This window comes from Saccostrea cucullata, unplaced genomic scaffold, assembly GCF_032062105.1.
Source record: "Saccostrea cucullata isolate Sc308-1 unplaced genomic scaffold, CSIRO_AGI_Scuc_v1 ctg6124, whole genome shotgun sequence".
In the NCBI taxonomy this organism is placed as follows: Eukaryota; Metazoa; Mollusca; class Bivalvia; order Ostreida; family Ostreidae; genus Saccostrea; species Saccostrea cuccullata.
Genome location: NW_026934845.1, coordinates 37,501 through 61,112, shown reverse-complemented (window position 1 = coordinate 61,112; position 23,612 = coordinate 37,501). Strand labels below are relative to the sequence as shown.

The 23,612-nt window shown below is 36.4% G+C and overlaps 1 pseudogene; it reads left to right on the top strand.

Annotated features, from left to right (window-relative positions):
* Nucleotides 1–5,900: 5,900 nt before the first annotated feature.
* The window catches only part of LOC134241439 (transcription factor SPT20 homolog), a 23,560-nt pseudogene continuing 5,848 nt past the window's right edge, over nt 5,901–23,612 (top strand).

Sequence of the window (23,612 nt, the reverse complement as noted above, 5' to 3'; positions counted from 1 at the left end):
CTGTGACCCCCCTTCTCAGTTTAACGTTCTGAGGGTGGAATTCTGTTTGATGTACTGTGACCCCCACCATCTTCTCACCCTGAACGTCCTGTGACCCCCCTTCTCAACTTTAACGTTTTGAGGGTGGAGCACTGTTAAATTTACTGTGACCCCCTTCTTACCCTGAGCATTTTGAGGGTGGAGCTCTGTTTGAAAGTCAAAGTTAACATTAGTACTATATCGCTATATTAGAGGCAGAATCCTATATATGTATGGAAAATATTAATGACCAAGTCTAAAGTCCATTTCATTACATAACTCTGTATACATGCTTTACATATACTTCAATGTCAATAAAACAACAATTAACGAAGTAAATATGTAAAGAATAAATTTTTAGCATCAGCTAAATGAAATCATAAAAGTACATGCTATAAATATAATAGTCCTTCCTGATATATGTGATGAAAGCGTACACATTCACTACGTATAAATAACTACTTCTTGCAATGCACAAGAGTATCATTAAATGTTTTATTGATGACAATCTGTTAGACATTTCAAAAAGTACATTCTCGACATCATTAAATGTTTTATTGATGACAATCTGTTAGGCATTTCAAAAAGTACATTCTCGACCAATGTTAACAGTATATGGGCAGTTAAATAGTGTAACGTGCAACGCGGTCGAGCTTGGTGTTTGTGGTGATATTTCTTGTATCATCGAGGCGTTACACTTAGGTTCGTTAACCTGTTAACTCAGATTTCTGTTGACCAATACGATTATAATCAAATATATACAAATACAATGGGTTTCTTCTTGATTAGACAACCACTAACTGTGGTCAACGGGTGTCTCCCGCAAGTAATTTTCTTCTTGCCCTGCCTCTCCACTAGTACTGCTGCATCTTGGCACTTCCCCCACCTCTAATTGTGGTATGCCACCTCTCTCTACAACCAAGTGACTGCCTTATTCAGGTCTTATGTGCTTTGGTGTACTGTGAAACACTTAGTTGTTCATCCCCTGCATCCGTCTGCCTTATGCAGGTCTTACGACTATATCCAAGAGAAGAAACAAACTAATGTTTATATCCACTCCGTCACCAGAGAGGTCCCCTGAGTTCCCGAAACACAACATGTATTACCTCAGTGCAGCCCCGTACATTAGCAGTTTCATACTACTTGTATGATCTGAGAATTAATATTTTTTAGTGTTTAAGAATTTATATAAGAACGTAGGTCTAACGTTAAAACGAAACTAAATCACAAAACCAATTTCCGTTTCATTACCCTCCCCTCAAGATTATATGCGTCCCGCATATGATTAACTATTTACAATTTACATATTTACAAAACTTTGCAATGCCTGACAATTTGTGACATCTCCCTAGGCATCTATGTGCCTCTTTGCCCAAAGTTTCTCGCACATCACTAGGTGTTGATGCGTAGGCAAAACTGGTTAGTCGTCTAATTGCCTGACCTAACTCTGGTATGGACTCAGATGCTCTTTGCCTTCGTTCTTTTAGCAGAACACGATACAGATCTATTTGGTTAGGAGGGGAGAACCTCTCCTCAAGGGATCTGACTAGTGTCTTATAGTGCTGACCAGTATCGCTTGGCAAGTCACCTAACACTGACTGTGCTTGGCCACGCAGTGATACAGCTAGGTAAAGACCTTTCTTATCCTCTGCCCTGCCATTTACAACAGCGCAAGCCTCGAAATGTGATTTGTAGTCAAGCCAGGAACTTGTTCCGTCATACGTGGCTGGCTTGATTATATGGCCTGTCTTGGTATTATCTGTCCCCATTGACTGCCTCCGTGGTTTTGGTGTGTCGAACAGATGGCCTGTCACAACGTCGCCAACCCCAGCATTTGGTGTGTAGCTTGGTTTGCCTTCGTCTGGAAATCTAACTTTAGGCCGTGCGCCGTACTCGTCAAATGACACATCTCCTGACATACCGGCCGGTTGTTTATCAGTACTGCGTGTCGCATATCCAGACTTTTGGCTTGCCGCATCTGTCTGACCATCGTCGCTGTTTGGCGTTCTCATCCTTTCTAAGATCTTCTCCATTCGCTCTATAGTTTCTGACACTTTCTTAGACGAATCCATGGTCAACAAAATCCCTACGCTTGCCAACAAATAATGTAACGTGCAACGCAGCCGAGCTTGGTATTTGGTGATTTGGTTTGTCTCACCGAGGCGTTACACTTGGGTTCGTTAACCTGTTAACTCAGGTTTTTATTGACCAAATCTAATATATACAATTATATACAAATAGAATGGGCTTCTTCTTGATTGGACAACCACTAACTGTGGTCAACGGGTGTCTCCCGCAAGTAATTTTCTTCTTGCCCTGCCTCTCCACTAGTACTGCTGAATCTTGGCACTTTCCCCACCTCTAATTGTGGTATGCCACCTCTCTCTACAACCAAGTGACTGCCTTATTCAGGTCTTATGTGCTTTGGTGTACTGTGAAACACTTAGTTGTTCATCCCAGGCACGTAGCATCGTTTTTGAAAGTGGGGGGGCCAACCTGAGAAATTTTTTTTTACTTACCTGAAAAAGTTGACAAGCAAAAAAAAAAAAAAAAAAAAAAAAAAAAAAAAAAAAAAATTAAAAAAAACAAAATTATTTCGGGGGGGGGGGGGGGGGGGGGGGGAGTGGCCAAATTTTTCAAAGCCAACTTACTATCACTTCCAATTTTTTCCTTACAAACCTTGCTATCACTATACTATGGTTATAAAGTGGGGGGGCCAACCATCTTATCAATGTACATTTACTATAGTAAAGGTTATGTTGGGGAAAAAAGTGGCCCCCCCTGGCCCCCCCGGATGCTACGTCCCTGCATCCCCTGCATCCGTCTGCCTTATGCAGGTCTTACGACTATATCCAAGAGAAGAAACAAATTAATGTTTATCCACTCCGTCACTAGAGAAGTCCCCTGAGTTCCCGAAACACAACATGTATTACCTCAGTGCAGCCCCGTACATAGGCAGTTTCATACTACTTGTATGATCTGAGAATTAATATATTTTAGTGTTTAAGAATTTATATAAGAACGTAGGTCTAACGTTAAAACGAAACTAAATCACAAAACCAATTTCCGTTTCAATAGCATTTAGCTATAAATTCCACCAGTCCTCAAAAACCTTATTTTGGAGACAGACATTGATAATTGAAATCAAAGATGATTTCATTATTAATGAAATGTATGGACTGGCAGTGCAATTTGAAAATGTGAGGATAATTTTCACCTCGCGTTGTAGCTTACCTCCAGTCTTTAAGCCAGTTCTTTAGCATCTTTAATACGTAGATGATTCCGGCTAAGGTACAGCACCTCCAGTTTGTGGTAACCATGTTCATGTGCAGGTTCAGCATGCTCTCATTTTTTAGCATTAAGTGCATAAACATTTGACAAATGAAGCAATTTACTATCATCAACATGATCAATGAAGGATACTGACAATGACCAGGGTGATATCGTTGATTTGATAACCAACAAAGGAAACATGGTACATACTTGACATAAAAACAAGTGTACACTACTGTACTTAGATAACCTTTTCGGTTGCAGATCTAGCCGATCAAAGATCTAATTTTCATTAAATTGAAATTTACATGTACATAGCCTCTAACAAACATTTCAATCAATGTACTACTGTGCACGGCAAAGTTTGTATCAGGTTTACAAAAATTTATGTTAAACCTAGTTCATAATAAATTAAAATTATTAGTATGTAATTTTGACGATTGTAATTTACTAGAAAAAAATCATAAACAGAGGTCCCGTGTCGCAGAAGGTGTTGACAGGAAGAAGATCTCTCACTGCTCAATGACCCTGAGTGCCGAGTATAGGGCAAAATTTGTAGCAAAATTTGAAAAGTATTGTATACAAATCACTTACCCTATATTCGATGGACGTGGTCAGAAGGACACAAAGGAGCGTAAAATCATATAAAATCCAAATGCATCTTTGAAACCAAACACTTAATACTTCAATCACGCGAACCAGTCCGACCGATTCCTAAGCTGACTTACATATGTATGATTTTTTAAAACTATGGTTCAAGTCATTTACCCCATATCACACTGTTGATTATGTGTAGATACCCGATGGGCGTGGTCATAATGACAACTCGGGAGCTACGCTCCCTCGTGTCATTATGACCACGCACATCGGGTATCTACACATAACCAACAGTATGATATGTGGTAACTACTACCTAGAAGATTTCATGTTCCAGAAAGTCCAATATTTTCGAAGTTAATTCATTTTTCGTTCTACTTTTTTAAAACTCTTGAATCATATTGTACTGTAAAACGTTGTAGCTTAGTACATTAGGTGAACCATATTTCACACTGGGTTTTACACCTTTGGTGAAACTTCGGGTACATCAGCTCTGACTGGCTACTGAGCTTCTCGCTTTTCACAGAGGATCTGATTGGAACAAATCAAAAGTCCGTAATTAAAATTTAAAGATGAAGTTTATTCGTAGAAAGCAGGACAGAAAGTGTAAACAAAATCAGCAAGAAATTAATATAACATTATGCAGTTAAATACCATAGTCACCAGTCCGGAATTATACATACCTAAAAATTGTCAATATTCTTAAAGTAATGCAAAAATTAATCCTCCAAAAGAAAGAAACTAACGCTTACCTAATCGATTGTTATAGATAGTTTTGAATTTCTTAAATTGCAAAACTTTAATGTAACACATCTATAGACCTAAAGCTTTAATTAGGTCTATGCTTAAAAGTATGGAATATACATAAATATATTTTTGTCGGTGTCGGAGGCATGTATAAATTAAAAATTTATAGTATCCCACTAGCTAGTATATACTAGTAACTGCGACATTAATCTGGACATGACATTGTCCAGACTTTTTACTCCCATTTCTGATTGTGTTGTCCAAAAATAAATTCATAGACCTAGAGCTTTCTGTCTACGATAAATTATAGAACTTTGCGGGATTTCTTAGCAGTTTATCATAGCCAGGGTCACAAACATGTCTTTTTTTTTCAAAATATCACATCTTAAAAGCCAATTCGGATCCACCCCCACCCCATAATTTGTACACTGATAAATCCCATGGACATAAACTTTTAAAACATCGGATGTATCCCATAGATTATGAGGAGTGAGATATTATGGAAAGGAGTGGCCTCCCTTACCTCGATACCAAACTCCATACAGACTACTTTCCCTACGAATTTCTTCACAGACTTCCGGAAAATCAAAAGCTGGGTGGGATCTAAGGATCAGGTGCCAAGGGGGAGTAAGCATCCCAAGTACTGCTCAGGTAGACAGAATTGTTCGCAGTCAAATCTTGTGTAAAACAAAGGCCTAACAATTGGTATGAAACATATCAGCCAAATGATAGATTATTATTTATTTTATTCATGTAGGAGAGCTGGGGGGGGGGGGGGGGTGTGTGTGTGTGTGTGTGTGTGTGTGTGTGTGTGTGTGTGTGTGTGTGTGTGTGTGTGTGTGTGTGTGTGTGTGTGTGTGTGTGTGTGTGTGTGTGTGTGTGTGTGTGGTGTGTGTGTGTGGGGGGGGGGGCGGGGGGCTTTCAGTATCATAGTAATAGACGGCGAATTTTTTTCAAGGTTAGCTTTATGTTACATTTTTGAATTTTCAGTTATAATACTCTGTGATTGTGTCAAAGAAAAGTATTAGATTAAAAGAAAAGATAAAAAATTAAGAACAATTGGGGTAAGGAACACCGGAGAGGGGGGGGGGGGTATGTCTGCTCGCAATTTTACATGTGTATCTAATTATGTAAAAGAAAAAGTATATATGTAACATACTACAGTATCATAAAAACCAAAAATAATATTCACTGTAATATTCAGTTCTCAGGAGTGAGACTGTGAGAAATTTTTTTTTAAAATCGGGATCGAGGTTCGTGTAATTCTAAATTGTCAACAATATCGATCGAAGTCAGCCAAAAAGTAAAATAGTTGAAGATGTAGTAAAAATTAGGCCTAACTTCTAGAGTTTCTAACAAATGTCTCGGGAAACTTAAAGAAGGTTTGTGGTAATTTAAATTCTGATCTGAAAGCCTTTTACAATGTTTTAATTTATTTTGTCGGTTAAAATTATTGTCAGATGCATTTGTTGTGGATTGAGATTCTATTTATGATTTCTAAGTAAGAAGAGGTGACAGACTGTTATGTAGCATGGACAAGTTATCAAGAGCCGTAGACTATGCGGAGGTATGTACATGCTCCTTATATGGTGTACACTGTAGTATGACGTAATAACATACATGAAGTTCAATCATATCAGTGGACGGTCAACAGGTCTAATGACTATTTCTATTCCCAAAGTAGCTATTTTTACCTACTTTTTGTATTATCTGCATTTTGTGGCCAAATTTAAAGACCAAACGGCGCAACATGGTAAATACCATATCTTTTTATACAGTCACACTGATGAGAGTTACTTCATTCTGAAATTTCCTTTGTTCTTACATGTTAGTCTACTGAGCTCGCTGTTAATAACTACCAGGTCCAGTACAATCAGTACATTTAGCTACGTAGGTAGAATTACCTACGTAGCTTTATTTACCTACCTCAGGTAGCTTTATTTAGCTATTTCAATGTAACTTTTCTTTTTATGGAAAAGAGACAAAAAATCGCAGTTAAATGACTATTGATATTTATACTAGGGAGACTTTAAAAAACATTCCAAAGCAGAGATAGTTTAAACATCGCTGTGTTTGGTCAATTTAGAGCAAAACATGTAATTCCATTGTTTGGTTATCTGTCCGTGCGGTGAGGCATGACTGAGTATGATTACTTCACATTGTGCTGAATAATTACTGACCTATTATCATGTTAGCCAGAACTGGACTTCTTTGTCATTTCATTCAAGGAGTAACTGTTCTTACTGTCATACATAGCCCAAAAATTTTCAGAACTTTGATTGCAATTGCGCAGAAAAAGCCATTTCTTCAAGAGGGAATTTTTCATGAATTGTTTTCAGATGAGTTCAAAGTTGAAAATGATCACTGCATCAAAATGATAGTTTTTGCACATCCTGAGAAAAATGCTTTTGTATAGAAATAAATTCATTTGGTAGCTAAATCAAGCTACCTGAGGTAGGTAAATAAAGCTATGTAGGTAAACTAAGCTACGTAGCTAAATGTACTGATTGTACTGGACCTGACTACATAGGTAGAAATAGTCTTTAGACTGGACTTGGTCAAGCAACCTTGCAGAGGACTGTGCTAAAACCAATGCAGCACTATTCATTAACACATTACTAATCTGAAGTGTCCTACACCAGCCACATTGAAGTCTTGTTCAACCAGACCTTCAGCTGTCTCCTTAAATCTCTGACTAGCAAATTGTAGATTTACGGAAATAGCAGAGTCTCTAGTAGAACAAGTACGTGTATAGGCAGATAGGCCGTATTTCACTGGTGCGAAGCTAACTGCACTATGACATAATATATACATTTGCAAATGTTTTCCTTTTTATTACCTAATCAAGTGAATTTTGTTGTTTTATGAGAGATTTAATATTTTCATCTATTCTGGATGTGTTTTCAGTTTTCCTTATCTTTTCAAAAATCTATTGACCGGTCAAATAAAAAATAATTGACCGGTCAAAAAATGCGCCCTTGACCGGTGACGAATTTCGTCAAAAACGATCCGGGTTTCGAATTTAGTTGTTTGTAACACTGCACAGACATGGTAAACAATAATCTTATTCGATCTTTCTGCATTGGTTTTAAAAATTGTGTGATTTCAATGGTCGGATATTTTATTTGATGAGAGTTACAATTAATACACTGTGGGATGTGGAGACTGGTCCTTCGGGTGAGACCTATCAACCGAGGTCCCGTGTAGCAGTAGGTGCTCTGCTGGCACGAAAAAGGTCCCTCTCCACCGTGAAGTGGTGGCGTCTCCATAAGAGCGAAAAATTTTCGAGAGGAATGTAAACAATAGTCTATACAATCAATCGTTAACTAATATTACAATGCACGATATCTAGGTAAACATTAACAATATGGTACGGGAACCTTATGTACTGAATATACAATTGTGAACACTTAATACGGAAATAAAATTAGGTAATAAAACAATTATTTAATGCAATAGTCAAAAGACCAGAAAATTTTTCCCTCGGTGCAGGTAAACAGCTCAGTGTGTTCTCTTGCCCTCGGCCGCTGGCCTCGGGCAATATTAAAATGTTCCCTGACCTCGGGAAAAATATTCTGGTCTATTGACTGCTCAATTAAGTAATTGTATAATATAACACAACTGAAAGCAATGCGTATGTATAACTGTATAGATACAGGTATGGGGTCAAGAGGTCATAAATGTGTGTTTGGACAAACGTTCGACGTAATTTCTCTGTGATGTCATAAAGGTTTGACGTGCGTTTAGTGGATTACATACATGCCATTGAGTTTGAAAAATAACGCATTTCACACGTTAAAAGTAACAATCAGGCAAATGTAAAGTATGAATAAGTCACAAATGTAGATATAAGTACAGGTAATAAGGTATCATTTTCTGAGTTTTGTTGGGATGTAAAACGGGTTGGCACATGATCAAATCTTCCATAAAGCCCTTCGGGCTTGATGGGATTTGATCATGTGACCAACCTGTTTCACATCTCAATAAAACTCAAAAAATGATACCTTATTTCTTAACTATTCAGGTTACATGTAAAATAATTATAAGACTGAAAATTTATAATCTATCAATGTTTCCCTACAATTAAGGCCTTCCTTATTGTCTCATACTCAACAAAGAGCTTAGTTTTATATTGAAATCAGATGTTAGATCCACTCTTTTAGGCATTATACTAGGAGCATTGCCAACATCTAATTTTGATTAAATTGTTTCAGGGTTAATATTAGTTATCAACATTGGCTAATAGACTTCTTGTAAAGCCTGCAACTCTAGTATTTCATGATCTTTGAAGTGCATGCAAGAAAATCTATCAAATTAATTTTTAAACACATGCATGCAACAATACTACGTGATAAAAGTCATTAAAATTTTTGGATTTTTTTTCAACAGTATTTAGTCCAGGCAGCCAAACAAAGGCCTGATTCACTGTGTAAGCCATCATCCAGCAGTAAAAGGTGAGCTTAACAAAGGCCTGATTCACTGTGTAAGCCATCATCCAGCAGTAAAAGGTGAGCTTAACAAAGGCCTGATTCACTGTGTAAGCCATCATCCAGCAGTAAAAGGTGAGCTAAACAAAGGCCTGATTCACTGTGTAAGCCGTCATCCAGCAGTAAAAGGTGAGCTTAACAAAGGCTTGATTCACTGTGTAAGCCATCATCCAGCAGTAAAAGGTGAGCTAAACAAAGGCCTGATTCACTGTGTAAGCCATCATCCAGCAGTAAAAGGTGAGCTTAACAAAGGCTTGATTCACTGTGTAAGCCATCATTCAGCAGTAAAAGGTGAGCTTAACAAAGGCTTGATTCACTGTGTAAGCCATCATCCAGCAGTAAAAGGTGAGACAAACAAAGGCCTGATTCACTGTGTAAGCCATCATCCAGCAGTAAAAGGTGAGCTTAACAAAGGCCTGATTCACTGTGTAAGCCATCATCCAGCAGTAAAAGGTGAGTCAAACAAAGGCCTGATTCACCGTGTAAGCCATCATCCAGCAGTAAAAGGTGAGCTAAACAAAGACCTGATTCACTGTGTAAGCCATCACCCAGCAGTAAAAGGTGAGCTAAACAAAGGCTTGATTCACTGTGTAAGCCATCACGCAGCAGTAAAAGGTGAGCTAAACAAAGGCCTGATTCACTGTGTAAGCCATCATCCAGCAGTAAAAGGTGAGTCAAACAAAGGCCTGATTCACTGTGTAAGCCATCATCCAGCAGTAAAAGGTGAGTCTTAACAAAGGCCTGATTCACTGTGTAAGCCATCATCCAGCAGTAAAAGGTGAGAGTCAAAATGCCTCCTGAAAATAAATTACTTCATTGGTAAAATATGTTTTAATTTTTGTTCATTATGGATTAAACTTTTATCTTTGAAGACTTTCTGTAAAAGAAAAACGCTTATTCTTAAAAACAACATCCAAAGTACATGTAGTGTAATTAATATGATCAGTTAATATTTGAGTCCTTGACAGATACAATGTATAATGAAGGTCCTCTTTTTGTTGCAGTAAATCGATTCACCAGAATTAAGCTACATGATTTGTACATAGAATCCTGCCAGAACCAGAGATGATAGCAAGGTCAGAGGAAACTCAGGACAAGTCATACAGAGTTCACACACAGCTGTATGGCCGGCCATCTCAAAAAATTGTTTGCTAGTCCTCTTTCTACCAATGGTCTAAAAATGTCAAAATGGCCTGATTGAAGACTTTATTTTAACCTCAGGAAGCATTTTTCTATGCATTACATTTTAAAAATTTAGGATTGATTGTAAAATTTTCTTGAAAAAAAATTTCTCGCTTGCCTATTGACCTAATTTTTTCATCATTGGGAGAGGGCAAACAAACATAATTTTAAAGATGGCCTAGATGTATTCCTCTCTAGATTAAACAGATAATATGATTATTTGACTCATTGTAAATTTTTAAAAGACCTTGCATTTTAAGCTATATGGTAGATATTTATATACAACTTTTTTGAAACTTTTGAGATCAAAAACACTGAGATCTTAAAAATTGTGGATACCTTAAAGTAATTTGAGAATCTATATTTTACCCTGGGTATCTTAATTGAATCTTCACTTACATAGAGTTCATGGTAGAGAGGTTTGACTGTATGTGAATTTTTGTAGGGTTCCTGTGTAGTTTTTGTCAGTGTACTTTTCTAATCACCATTTTGTTTTCCAGGATATAGTGCTGTCCTCTAATCTCTTGTCTAAGTTGGTCAGGAGAGACAAACTGAATTGTCTGATCCTCAAGCTGTACCCGGGAAATGAGGGCTACTCCATTATGTTACGGGGGCGTGGAGGGGTGGAGCTAGAGACACTGAAGCTCCCTTACGAGGTCAGATTTATATTGTATACACTGTACATGATTTTTTAAAATCGCAACTAACGATGAACCAGTACACTGATGGAGAAATAAAGTACATTCAGACCTGCCAACCAAAATTGATGCTGTGGGGGGTCATGACCCAACATTCAGAATTGAAATGTTGGGTCATAGCGCGCGGCGAATTTTTGTTGAGGTTTGAGTAACAAAATGCTCCCAATTTTTAGGCATCAATGCAAACAGTCAAACACATGCATGTATATGTTATATTTTATTGCAGACTTAATTTTTACTTAGGACAGGTTACTTAAAATTCATGCTTGTATAAGAACACTTTCAGATATATAAGATTCAGATTTTTTGTTCAATAGAATTTTTGCAAAGTTTTAAAAATTTAAAAAGTTTCTGGGAAACATTTGTTAGATTCTACATTAGTTTTCAACATATTACACAATCAGAAAATTGTAATTAGACATTACATTGAAAGATTAATATTGAAAAATAGCTGATGCATGGGGTGGTGGTATATAAGAAATATGTGCCATCTAATTTCCTATTATTAATTTTAAAACACACACAAAAAAAATTAAATGAATCAAATACTACAAAATAAATTATGAAGGATACCTAACACCCTTAACAAAAACTTAAAATCATTAGAGTCATGATGTGACTGACAAGTGGGTATTCCCTTGTCATAGCCATTTAACAAAGAAACACGACGTTCAATACTACATTTTAGGAGGGGGGGGGGGAGAAATTCAATATAATTCACTTTAGACTCTTTTGCTTTATCTTAATTAATATCATTTTCTTTTAACCACTACACTTAACAATTATTTCAATATACGAGAGCTGATAAAATCAGCTGTTATCAGTTATGCTTTGTAGTTTCGTTTTTTTTTACTTTCGTTTTTAAAAAAACGATCCCAATGTTTATCATATCATTGTATTTAATTAATATCTGTTTTCAATAAAATGATATTTAATTAACCTCTAAATCTATGTTGTTCACCATGCATATACCCCTTCAAATGGTTACGTAATCAATCCCCTAAATGCTCCAGGCATATTACCTGTACAGCTGTGTCATTCTGCGATCAAGCGTGAAGTGATTTCCTGTGGCTAATTAACAGTTTTTTTAACACCTCGGCAAACAAAGATACTAATCTGTGTGCATTGAATAAACAAAATATTCATATCCTGATTTATAAAACACAAATCGGAAATTTTAGGATGAATTTTGAGATCTTTCTTGTTGAGACAAATACATGTATGCTTAATTAATATTGGGTCAAAAAATTGGGATGATCGATTTTGCGGGTGAAAACAATGACACGCCGCGGGTCATTATGAGTGGGGGGTGAGAGGTCAATTTTTGCGGGTGTGACCCACCAAATGCGGGTCACTTGGCAGGTCTTGTACATTAATTAATTATTTGTAATTTTATCTCGGACAAAGACATTGGAAATGTAAAAAATTAAATTATCAATTTTTACCTCAAAGGTATCAGAGCTACTGGACTATGTGGATTCTTCTGAGGTGAGATATTTAGATTCGACAAGATCAAAAATAGAGGAAAATCAAAATGATGTGTGATAACTGTATTTTGTAGAGAAATGTGTCCTATTAAAAATGAATTTTGGGGTATTTTTTAGGTGTGATGTATAATTATTATAATTTTCCCTTTGTTCTGTTGACAGCTTCCTCCGTTCCTTGTGGATCTTCTGGAGAAAGGTCAGGTCTGTAACTGATTGTTTGTTTGTTTGTTTGTTTGTATGTTGTTTTAAAACATCCCTCTTGAGAATTTTCACTCATATGGAAATGCCACCACTTGCAGTGAAAAGCTGCAAATTTTGTCCTATGCTCAGCACTCAGGGCCATTTATCGACATGGGACCTCGGTTTATACGATCTTATCCGAAGGACCAGTCTCCACCTCCCTTAAAGTAACTGGAAGTTAATACAGTAGTCTTCATAGGCAGCATTCTATTTATGAATTATGATAATTCTTTATATTTGAGATGAGTGATTTTCTGATTACAGGTGAACGTGTTCTACAGTGGCTGTGTTATTCTGGAGGTCCGAGATTACCGTCGGTCGATCACCGGGTCGTACGACACACAGTATGTTCTACTGAAACCCACCCCTCAGGTACACTGTACATGTATTTATATAGGAGTCACAATAATCATAATATTACGGCTAAAAATGATTTGAATTAGAAACAGAACCTTTAAATTTCAAGACTTTGCTTCTAAAATGCATGAACGATCGTCGTATCCAGGGTATGCTGTAGACTATAGTACTTAAAGTACAAATAGATAACCAGTCGTCAGCTTGGATAAAAAAATATATTACTCATTTTAATTAATTGATCAGCTAACATCTTCATATGTTACTTCATAGCATGATAACCTAACTAGTATATATAATTAAAATTTTTTCACTTATCAGTCTTTGTTGTGAGATGATCAATTTAATCAAATACAGATATTGCTCTAATTACGAGGACATTATTATTTTCAGTCGATGTTGTCAGACATGTACAATATAATCAACGACGGCCATCGCTGGACACAGGAAGACCAGTTTACGCTGGAGAGTCAGTTGCTATTGGCAACAGAGGAGCCCCTCTGCTTGGACCCCTCCCCCTCAGTATTTCTGGTCAACAACAAACTTCAGTACGAACAAAAGAGACTCTGTGACCCCATGCTCAAAAGGTCAGTACAAACAAAAGAGACTCTGTGACCCCATGCTCAAAAGATCAGTACAAACAAAAGAGACTCTGTGACCCCACGCTCAAAAGATCAGTACAAACAAAAGAGACTCTGTGACCCCATGCTCAAAAGGTTGGTATTCAAGGACAGTTAAAACAATGTCCTGTTTACCTCTTACAAACAATGTGGCACAGTCTGTATGGTTATTTGATCATGCATCTGTCTGTTAGACTTCATAATTTGTATGTTGTATGAAAAAGAAGTATATCTTCCTCCAATATTCTTACCTCATCTTTAGTGTTTTTCTCCATTTGAAGATGATAACAGATTTCCAAAATGATACATGTTATTGTTTACCTCAAATAGTTATATTATCTAAAAATTTATAAGTCCAGAGGGATACCTTAAGAATTGTAATATACACATAATGACACACATCTAATTTAATGCCTTAACCTATCTTGCAGTAAAGAAACAGATGCTCTAATACACATGTACATAAAATAAAAAAAAAAAATTGCATTTCATAACATTTTATTTCCTTAGGTCAGCCAAGAGGTACAACCAGGCCGCCCTAAACAGGAAGAGGAAGTCGGCCAGTGCAGCTGCACCAAAAGAACTGAAGCTGCACGACTTCATTCATAAAAAGAAAATGAGGTCAAATCCTCCCGTCAATCTGAAAGTGGGAAAACCTGTGAGTTTGTTTGGTGATCAGAAAAGCTGTTTAACTACTTCACATGATTTCTTTATAAGTACATCAAACAGAGCACAGAAAATATCTCTTGTGTTTCAATACTAACATGTAAATGGCCATATGTATAAAACCTTTCAAAATACCTCAATTTTCTAGATGAATCCAAATGTTTTCTGGTGTAGTGATATAACATACAGGTAGATCAAATATTTTGCTCCCATTACAAGGAATTCTAGAAGGTTTTTTTTCTAGTAATAATGAAAGAGTATTTCAGTTGATATGGTTTGTTAATGATTATGATTTCTTTCTTTGTTCACATTATCTGTGAGTTATGTATTTTGAATAAAAATTTTTTCAGCATGTTGACATGTGGAAACAGAAACCCCTTCAGTTATCTGCCCCTGAATCTGTAGAGGTATTTTTTTCTAATTTTCACATGTGAGAAGATTTTTTTTCTTTGAAAATTAAATAAACAATGTTTATAAATTTCTTTCAGGTGAACAAGTTTGCGACGGTTGTACAAGCTGCAGAATCGGCAACAGATAATTCATTTGTAAGCTCCGAAAATTAATTTGTCTTTGTGAACTCATTGCAAAGCACCTTTTTCATAAATAACTATTTTCCAGCGAGTGGGTAAAAAATATTTCATCTTTTTATTACCAAATTAAAAAAAATGTTGTTTTAATGTCACTCTTTCCTCTTAACAGGAGGTCATGGAGGAGATTACTCTGGAACGTGACGTCAGCGCCGATAAAAAAATCCTGGCCAAATTAACGATCCAGAAGAGGAACTCGGATGACGAGTTTTACGGGGAGCTTTATTTGGACCACGATTACCGCGAGGGCAGCGTCGGCACGTCGTGCATGTAAGTTGTCACCTTCTCAATAATGTCCTCTAAATTTATTTGTCTAATTCTGCCATGTGCCAGAAAATTAAGTAATTATCATTAAGATGCATACATGCATACATCATGGAAAGAAAGGAGTTATAGTAAGTGGACATATTTACATGTTACATATTGTGTCTGTCCTATATGTTATATAAACATTAATTAGTGGTATTTTATTTAACAGGTTCCTGTTGGGTACACGACTACTGGTGGACAAGTAAGTCAGATTCTAGACTTCACTCAGACATTGTTTTCTTCTAACTGAGTGTGTATCTGTTATACCACAGTGTATTTAGATATGAGAATTTATTAGTTACTTTTTATATAATTCAGATACCTGGAGCAGTGTCTGTGTATCTGTGTATCTATTCTCTATCTGCATCATCATTTGTTCTGTACATTTTATTGTTCAGGTACCTTGAGCAGTTCAAGGAGATATTTACAGAGGAGGGGAGGCGGGCCGTGAAGATAACAACTCAGAAACCTGGGCACCCCCCACATGTAGAGTTCACCCAAACCTCCCAAACCCCCACCACCCCAGGGCTGGGACCAGCAGGACCTCAGGGCATTCTCAGTGCACATGCACCTGCTCTGACAGCTGCCATTAAGGGACAGTTTACTCAGGTCTATATTTGTCAAATACTTAAAAATTGTATAAAATGTACATGCTATATGTAAAAAACCACCATTCTGTATTTTCAAAAAGATTGAAGCCAGTCTTTCAGAAAAGATGTTTCTTTATGTTGCTAGGATTAGAGCTCTTAAGGTCATAAAAAATAAATTGCTAGATTCTCATCGGAATTTTTTTAAATATTGAGGCGGGCGGGCGGCTTTTATTTTATATTTTTTATTTTTTCAATTTTGCAGATTTTTTATTGACCTGGTCAATCGGTGTAATTTTATCAACAATACCCGAATAAAAGTCATAGTAAAGGTTCAATTATCTCTTACTTCACATCATCACCAATCTTTTTCAACCAATGACCCTTATTTAAAATATATACGCATGTATTACAGCAATTACCATGTTTTCAGCTGTAAAAATCATGTCGATTTTCGTGGGATTTAAAACGAAAGTAGAAAGGTAGATGAATACCGATTCTGATCAGAATTAAGACGAAGAAAAACAGAAATTAAAAAAATTGAGGCAGGGGTATAAAATCAGGGCGGGCAGGGATGAGAATCTAGGAATATTTTTATTATGGCCTAATCTGTAAATTTAAAAACTTATAAGAATTCATAGCAATGTTAAATCATATCTATGATTTTCTTTTCTAAATACACTTTATTTTCCTTGCATTTACTGTAACTTTCGTTTTCCTGATGTTTACAACTGAGTATACACTTTCATTTTCCTGATGTTTACTACTGAGTGTAACTTTCATTTTCCATGCGTTTCATGTGATGTTTACTTTCATTTTCATTTCCTCTTTGTTTATACTCAGGCTGATTTATCAACCACCTCCTCAGCAGGACTGACTGCCAAAAGGAATGTACCAATCCAGCTATCCCTAACCCTGGCCCCTATGGGTATGTATAATATTTGTACTGATATTGAATAATTAACAAATAAATTGACATTTTAAAACAGGTAATGTATACACATCCATAACATATGATCAAAATATTATGGTCTGTGTTGCACTATGTTGCAGCACAAGGAGCCCAGCCAGCTGGGAACCAGTTACAACTGAACATTCAGAAACCTCAGCAACCGCAGCAGCCAGGAATGAGGGGCAAATCATTGTCACAGGGCGCAGGGCAAAGGTAAGGCATTGTCACAGGGTGCAGGGCAAAGGTAAGGCATTGTCACAGGGTGCAGGGCAAAGGTAAGGCATTTTCACAGGTGCAGGGCAAAGGTAAAACCATGTCACAGGGCCCAGGGCAAAGGTAAAACCATGTCACAGGGCCAGGGCAAAGGTGAGAAAAGGCATTGTCACAGGGAGCAGGGCAAAGGTAAGAAAAGGCATTGTCACAGGGTGCAGAGTGCAGGTCAAAGGTAAGAAAAGGCATTGTCACAGGGAGCAGGGCAAAAGTAAGGAAGGCATTGTCAAAGAGCAAAGATAAGAAAAGGCATTGTCAGAGCGGACAGGGCAAAGGTAAGAAAAGTAATTGTCAAAGGGTGCAGGGCAGAAGTAATGAAGGCATTGTCACAGAGCAAAGGTAAGAAAAGGCATTAACACAGCTAGGGCACAGGGCAAAAGTAAGGAAAGGCATTGTAGCAGGGTAGAGGACACAGGGCAAAAGTAAGAAAAGGCATTGTCACAGGGCACAGGGCAAAAGTAAGAAAAGGCATTGTCACAGGGTGCAGGGCAAAAGTAAGAAAAGGCATTGTCACAGGGCACAGGGCAAAGGTAAGAAAAGGCATTGTCACAGGGCACAAGGTAAAGGTAAGAAAAGCAATATCACAGGGTAAATGTAAGGAAGTTTGTTTTGGAGATATGCTTATCTCATCATAATTAAAAATTTAAATTTGTTGTTCATTATATTTACAGGGCCTCATCCTCCACCCCAAGTCCGGCCACCACTCCAACTTCTGCTCCAAGTAAGTCAAGAATTAGGGCTAGAAATACAACATTAACTGAAAGGAAACGATACATAAAAGTCAAATGACTGTAACATTATTCTGTCATAATTCATAAAAATCAAATGACTGTAACATTATTTGGTATAATTAATTCCTTGTAGTTCAAGGTCAGTTGTTTTCTCCTGGCCTGGTTCCCTCTCCCGCTACAGCCCAGACCAATAAAGGGGTCACCAGTTTATCTTCACCTCCGACCTCTGTCCCTGGCAGGAAGTCATCAACAGAGGGCGCCACTGTACAACAGATCAACCCGGGGCTCCCACAGGGAAATATAACTTTTGTACAAAGTAAGAGATTCAAGTTTGAAAACTGTTCAGTTGCTACACTTGTAAATAATTTGAATTATGCTATATTTAAACCAGAAGATCAATATGGAGGATCAGAGATTGATAATTTTTTTGATGTTGACTTGTAGACACAGAAAATCCTCCGAACACACAGAGTGGACAACAACAGAACATCGCTAACATCAACATCACTAACATCGGACTTCCTCCCAACATTAACATCCAGAACCTGACCGGACTCCCAGGGGTCAACATCGCTAACCTCCAGGGGCTACAGAACATGCAGGTGTCACTGACCGGGGTGTCCATGCCCGGGGGTGGCATTGCTGTCCCCGTACCCATCAGCCTCATCAACACCAATGCAGGTAAGATCCAAAAATAGTACAGTCAAACTCAAAAGCGTTAGTCCATACAGAAAAACTCATTTAGTATGAACACGGAAATTGCGAATTCATGGATATAATGAATATGGCACGCTAAATTCACAAAAATGAGCTATTCATAGTTTCACAATAGATTAACTAGGTTTATCGGTTGTAAACTATAGTTTACGGACTGTAAACTATGGTTTACAACGTTGATCTATATTTTACATCTGTAAACCATAGTTAACGCGATAATCTATGTTTCATAACCGTAAACTATGCTTAACACTGAAAACTATCATTTGCGATTTCAAAACATAGATTATCTGATAAATACAGTTTCACGATTTGTAAACTATGGTTTATAACTCTTAACTATAGTTAACGATCGTAAACTATAGTTTACAGACGTGAATCTATGTTTATCAACAAAATCTATTGTCAACGTTTATTACAGACAGATAAACTTAGATTAGCATTTGCAAACTATAGTTAACAACCGTTAAATATAGTTTTACAGATGAAAACTATAGTGAACGAATTGTAAACTACAGTTCACAGTTTGTAAACTATAGTTTACAGTCGATAAACCTAGTTTATCAATTGTTAAACTATGTTTATAATTAGCACGCCAAATTCACAAAAATGAACTAATCATAGTTTCACAATCGATAAACTAGGTTTATTGGTTGTAAACTATAGTTTACGGACTGTAAACTGTAGTTATCAACTTTTATCTATATTTTACATTGTAAACCATAGTTAACGCAATAATCTATGTTTCACAACCATAAACTATACTCATACATGTTAACTCTCCCGATGTAGGCAGGAGTCTACCGCTTTTTCACTCCATCTCCCGCCTACCGATTTAATTCAGAAATATACCGCTTTTCTACAAAAGCTGCGTCTAAAGTATTTTTGGTAAGCTTGGGTATCCATTTTTGAAGCCACTCTCATAAAATCTCGCTAGATATCGCGTGATTTGACTCGGAATCATACAAACGCTTTTTTTGTACATAGATTTCAAGCACGGATTTTACAACGACAACAACACAAGACTACCAGTGATAACATTGGTTACAATAAATTAATCAACATCCCTGCCATGAAAAAGAAGATACAGCTTTTAAGAATTAGATGAAAACATTTGACATCGTCTGTAAAAGCACAGAAGCTCACAACTTTATCAATAAAGTCAATAGAAATCACTCGATTGACCAAGCCATGTGGCACATCTCTACTTTCGTTTTCGATCATCGCGGGAAATCTGATTTATTTAACGAAAGATAGCAACTTGTTTTAGATCTAGATTAAACCATGTCATCATTTGTTTTGTTTAAAAACTGAATGAACATTCAGAATTATTGCTTCTAGGCTATATCAGCAAAGATCACTCTTCAAAAAGCTAAGTAATGCAGCCAATCCAAGCAAAATGATGAGCATGAAAAACATTTGAATTTGTACAATTTATGTCAAACTTAAGGTGTTTCTGTCTTCTTCTTTGCTGTTGATATTTAAGGAATCACTCTAGTTTTGAGAGTATGCCAGGGCATCAACAATAGTGGGAAACATGGGATAATTTGCATTACAGGCAAAGCCCGTTATGCTAAAATTATCCCATGTTTCCCACTATTGTTGATGTCCCTGGCATACTCTCAAAACTAGACAGTGATTCCTTATATTTCCATTTCATTGTGAAATAAAATTGTAGACTTAAACATTAAAAATGTAAACTTATAGATTTAAATTACACAATGACTTCCATGCCAATTTCAATAGTCCTCACACACTGACGTCAAACACAAAGGCAGCCGCACGAGATTCACATGCATATTTGGCCTCCTTAGCGTCAGACACAGAGACAGATGCGCACGAGATTTGCATGTGTATTAGGTCTCCTTAACCGCTGACCTATCAACCTGTCTAATTTACATTTCGGCAGAATTATCAAGAAATAAATTCCCACAACTTTCAAACAGTTATCACAGAGAAAAAAAATAGAAATGGAAATATTTAAGATTAATTAATGTAGGTACCTGATTTCATTTAAGGCTTATAATTGTTGTTTTTAGTACGATCATTATTATAATATACATGTATATTACATGAAAGATATCGATAATCCAAGCGTTAAACAACACGCGCAATGCTACCGCTTTTGAGGTCTGAATCTCCCTATTTTTCATCACAATAGGTTAACATGTATGCTATACTTAACACTGAAAACTATCATTTGCGATTGCAAAACATAGATTTTCTGATAAATACAGTTTCAAGATTTGTAAACTCTGGTTAACAACTCTTAACTATAGTTAACGATCGTAAACTATAGTTTACAGACGTGAATCTATGTTTATCAACAAAATCTATTGTTAACGTTTTATTACAGACAGATAAACTTAGATTAGCATTTGTAAACTATAGTTAACAACGCTTAAATATAGTTTTACAGATGAAAACTCTACTTAACGAATCGTTAACTATAGTTTACGATTTGTAAACTATAGTATTAGTTTATCAATCGTGAAACTAGGGTTTAGGTCATTTTTGTGAATTTGGCGTGCCATAAGGGAAGTCATCTTGGATCCCCAGCTGTATAAAATTAATGAATATCTTATACAGTTCTAAAGAATTACGGATACAGCGAAGTAATTTCATAGGTCCCAGCGACTTTGTTATATCCGAGTTTCGCTGTATACAGTACAGCTCAAAAGAAGTAGTCTATTTTATATATTTTATTACAGGTGAACTTTACAGAATCAGAACATCTTTGTCAATTCTGACCACCACTCAAAGATCCACACCTGTATTTTATTATATTTATATTACAGGTGTAATACAGAATCAGAACATCTTTGTCAGTTCCGACCACCACTCTGAGATCCACACCTGTATTTTATATTTATTATTACAGTTGTGATACAGAACCAGAACATCTTTGTCAATTCTGACCACCACTCTAAGATCCACACCTGTATTTTATGATATTAATATTACAGGTGTAATACAGAATCAGAACATCTTTGTCAGTTCGTTGCCCAGTGGTTCTCTATCCTCCACCACCACTGGATCAGTGCCTGTCTCTGTGAGTAGAAAACTTGTACGTATGCATGGCAACCAGATGTCAACACTTCCAGTTTGTCTGCATGGTAACCATGGTAACCATGGTCATGTGTGGGTTCAGCATGCTCTCACTTTTTGGCATTAAGGGTGTAAACATTTGACAAATGAAGTGTTTAAATTCATCAATGAAGGCTACTGACAATTAAATATACAGTATATGAGTGTTTGTGCAGGGAATTTCAGAATTAATCGTTATATAATTAAGTATGGTTAGGGAGGGCTTGCTTTAGCATTGCGTGTCAATGTTTGATGTCTTGTCTCTTGTATATGGATGATTTTGAATGAAATTTGTGGTACTATTTCTAGTTTATTGACTTTTATTCTGTTTTATTCTTATTATTAAAATGAAGTTTTATATAAGGCTTTTCTACTAAATGCCTGCTGTTAATTACATGTTTTATACTTTATAAACTTGCCATAGGTGTTCATTTTAAATTTTGATGAAACATTAAATAGCCTGGTAGAATTATTGTTCTTTTAATTTACATTACATGCAGGTATTCAATGACTTAATCTTTTGAAAAATGCTTCAAGTCTTAAATAAGGTTCTATTGTCCAACTTGTTCTATTAAACTTTAAATCTTTTACCAATGTCAGAATATCTTTTGTAATTTAGACTTCATCATCTGTTGGGTCAGCACCAACTTTGGTTACCATGGTAACATCAATGCCCACAGCTGTCACAACTTCTGGTTTATCCTTCACTTCATCATCGCCTTCATCATCAGCCACAGTCACATCAGGTAAATAAATCATCATCATCTACAGTCACTTCAGGTAAATAAAAATTAGATAATCTTTCGATGTTTTAATATTAGAGTATCCAAATGATCTTGGATATTGTATAGGATTTCAGATTTACCATATTTATATGTACATCTAAGGGGCCTGTTTATCAAAAGAACTAAAGACTAAGACAAAAATATTAAGGTGATTTTAGAATATTGCACAATTAATGATACTATTACATATTGCCTGCATAGATATATCCTTCTCAATCCTATTTAAAAACATTATTATAAAAATTACATACATTACTATAAAATTACAGTTTTGTCTTTTGTAAAATTGGACCCCAAATCTCTAAAAAAAATACTTCGGGATTTATGTATCATATAGTAAAGGATGATGTAATTTTAGAACTTTTATACAATTCTTTATAATACATTTCATCCCATGCCTAAGAAATGTATGCATTATCTTGATTTTTCTTTTTTAAGATATTCATATTTTTTTTCACTGTTTGGCATACAATTATTAAGTATTTTATGAAATATTTTGGTGTACTACAGGGTCAGTGACTACCCCCAGTACTGTTATCACTGGTTCAGGAGGACTCTTATCCCCCATCATAGGAATCGCCCCCTTTGTACAAGGAGGGGTAAAGACTCAGTCTGGATCTAACATCAGACAGCCATCCTCTGTTCCTCTTCTACAGGTAAATCTAATATAAATCTAATCTCAGCTTCTCACACACATGTTACCTAAATATCTCTCAGGTAAACACAACATCTCAATACAGGTTAACTAAACATCTCATAGACAGGTTACCTGAGTATCTCAAACACAGGTAAATAATTCTTACACACAGATAATCTCACAAGGTATGAACAAGCTACTCATTAGCTCACCTCAACAAAGTTGGGGGGAGCTTATGTGATACCCTCGGCGTCGGCGTCAGCGTCCCAGGTTAAGGTTAAGCTTTTTGGAGCAGTTTTCTTTTTAATTACTTCTGTGTCATATATTGATTAGACATGCATGGAAGATGGTTTTTGTGTGTTTCATTGTACCAGACAAAGATTCAGATGCTGCAATTTCAGCAAATGAATGACCAGGTTAATGTTTTTGGAGCAGTTTAACATTTTTGGTGCAGTTTTTGGTGTAGGTTTCATTTCCAAGTAACTATAAGCCCTATGTTGACCAAACTTGCATGGATGATACATCTAAGGATGCATACTAACGGGCTTGCTTCGGATGCTGAATATGACCTACATTTTCCG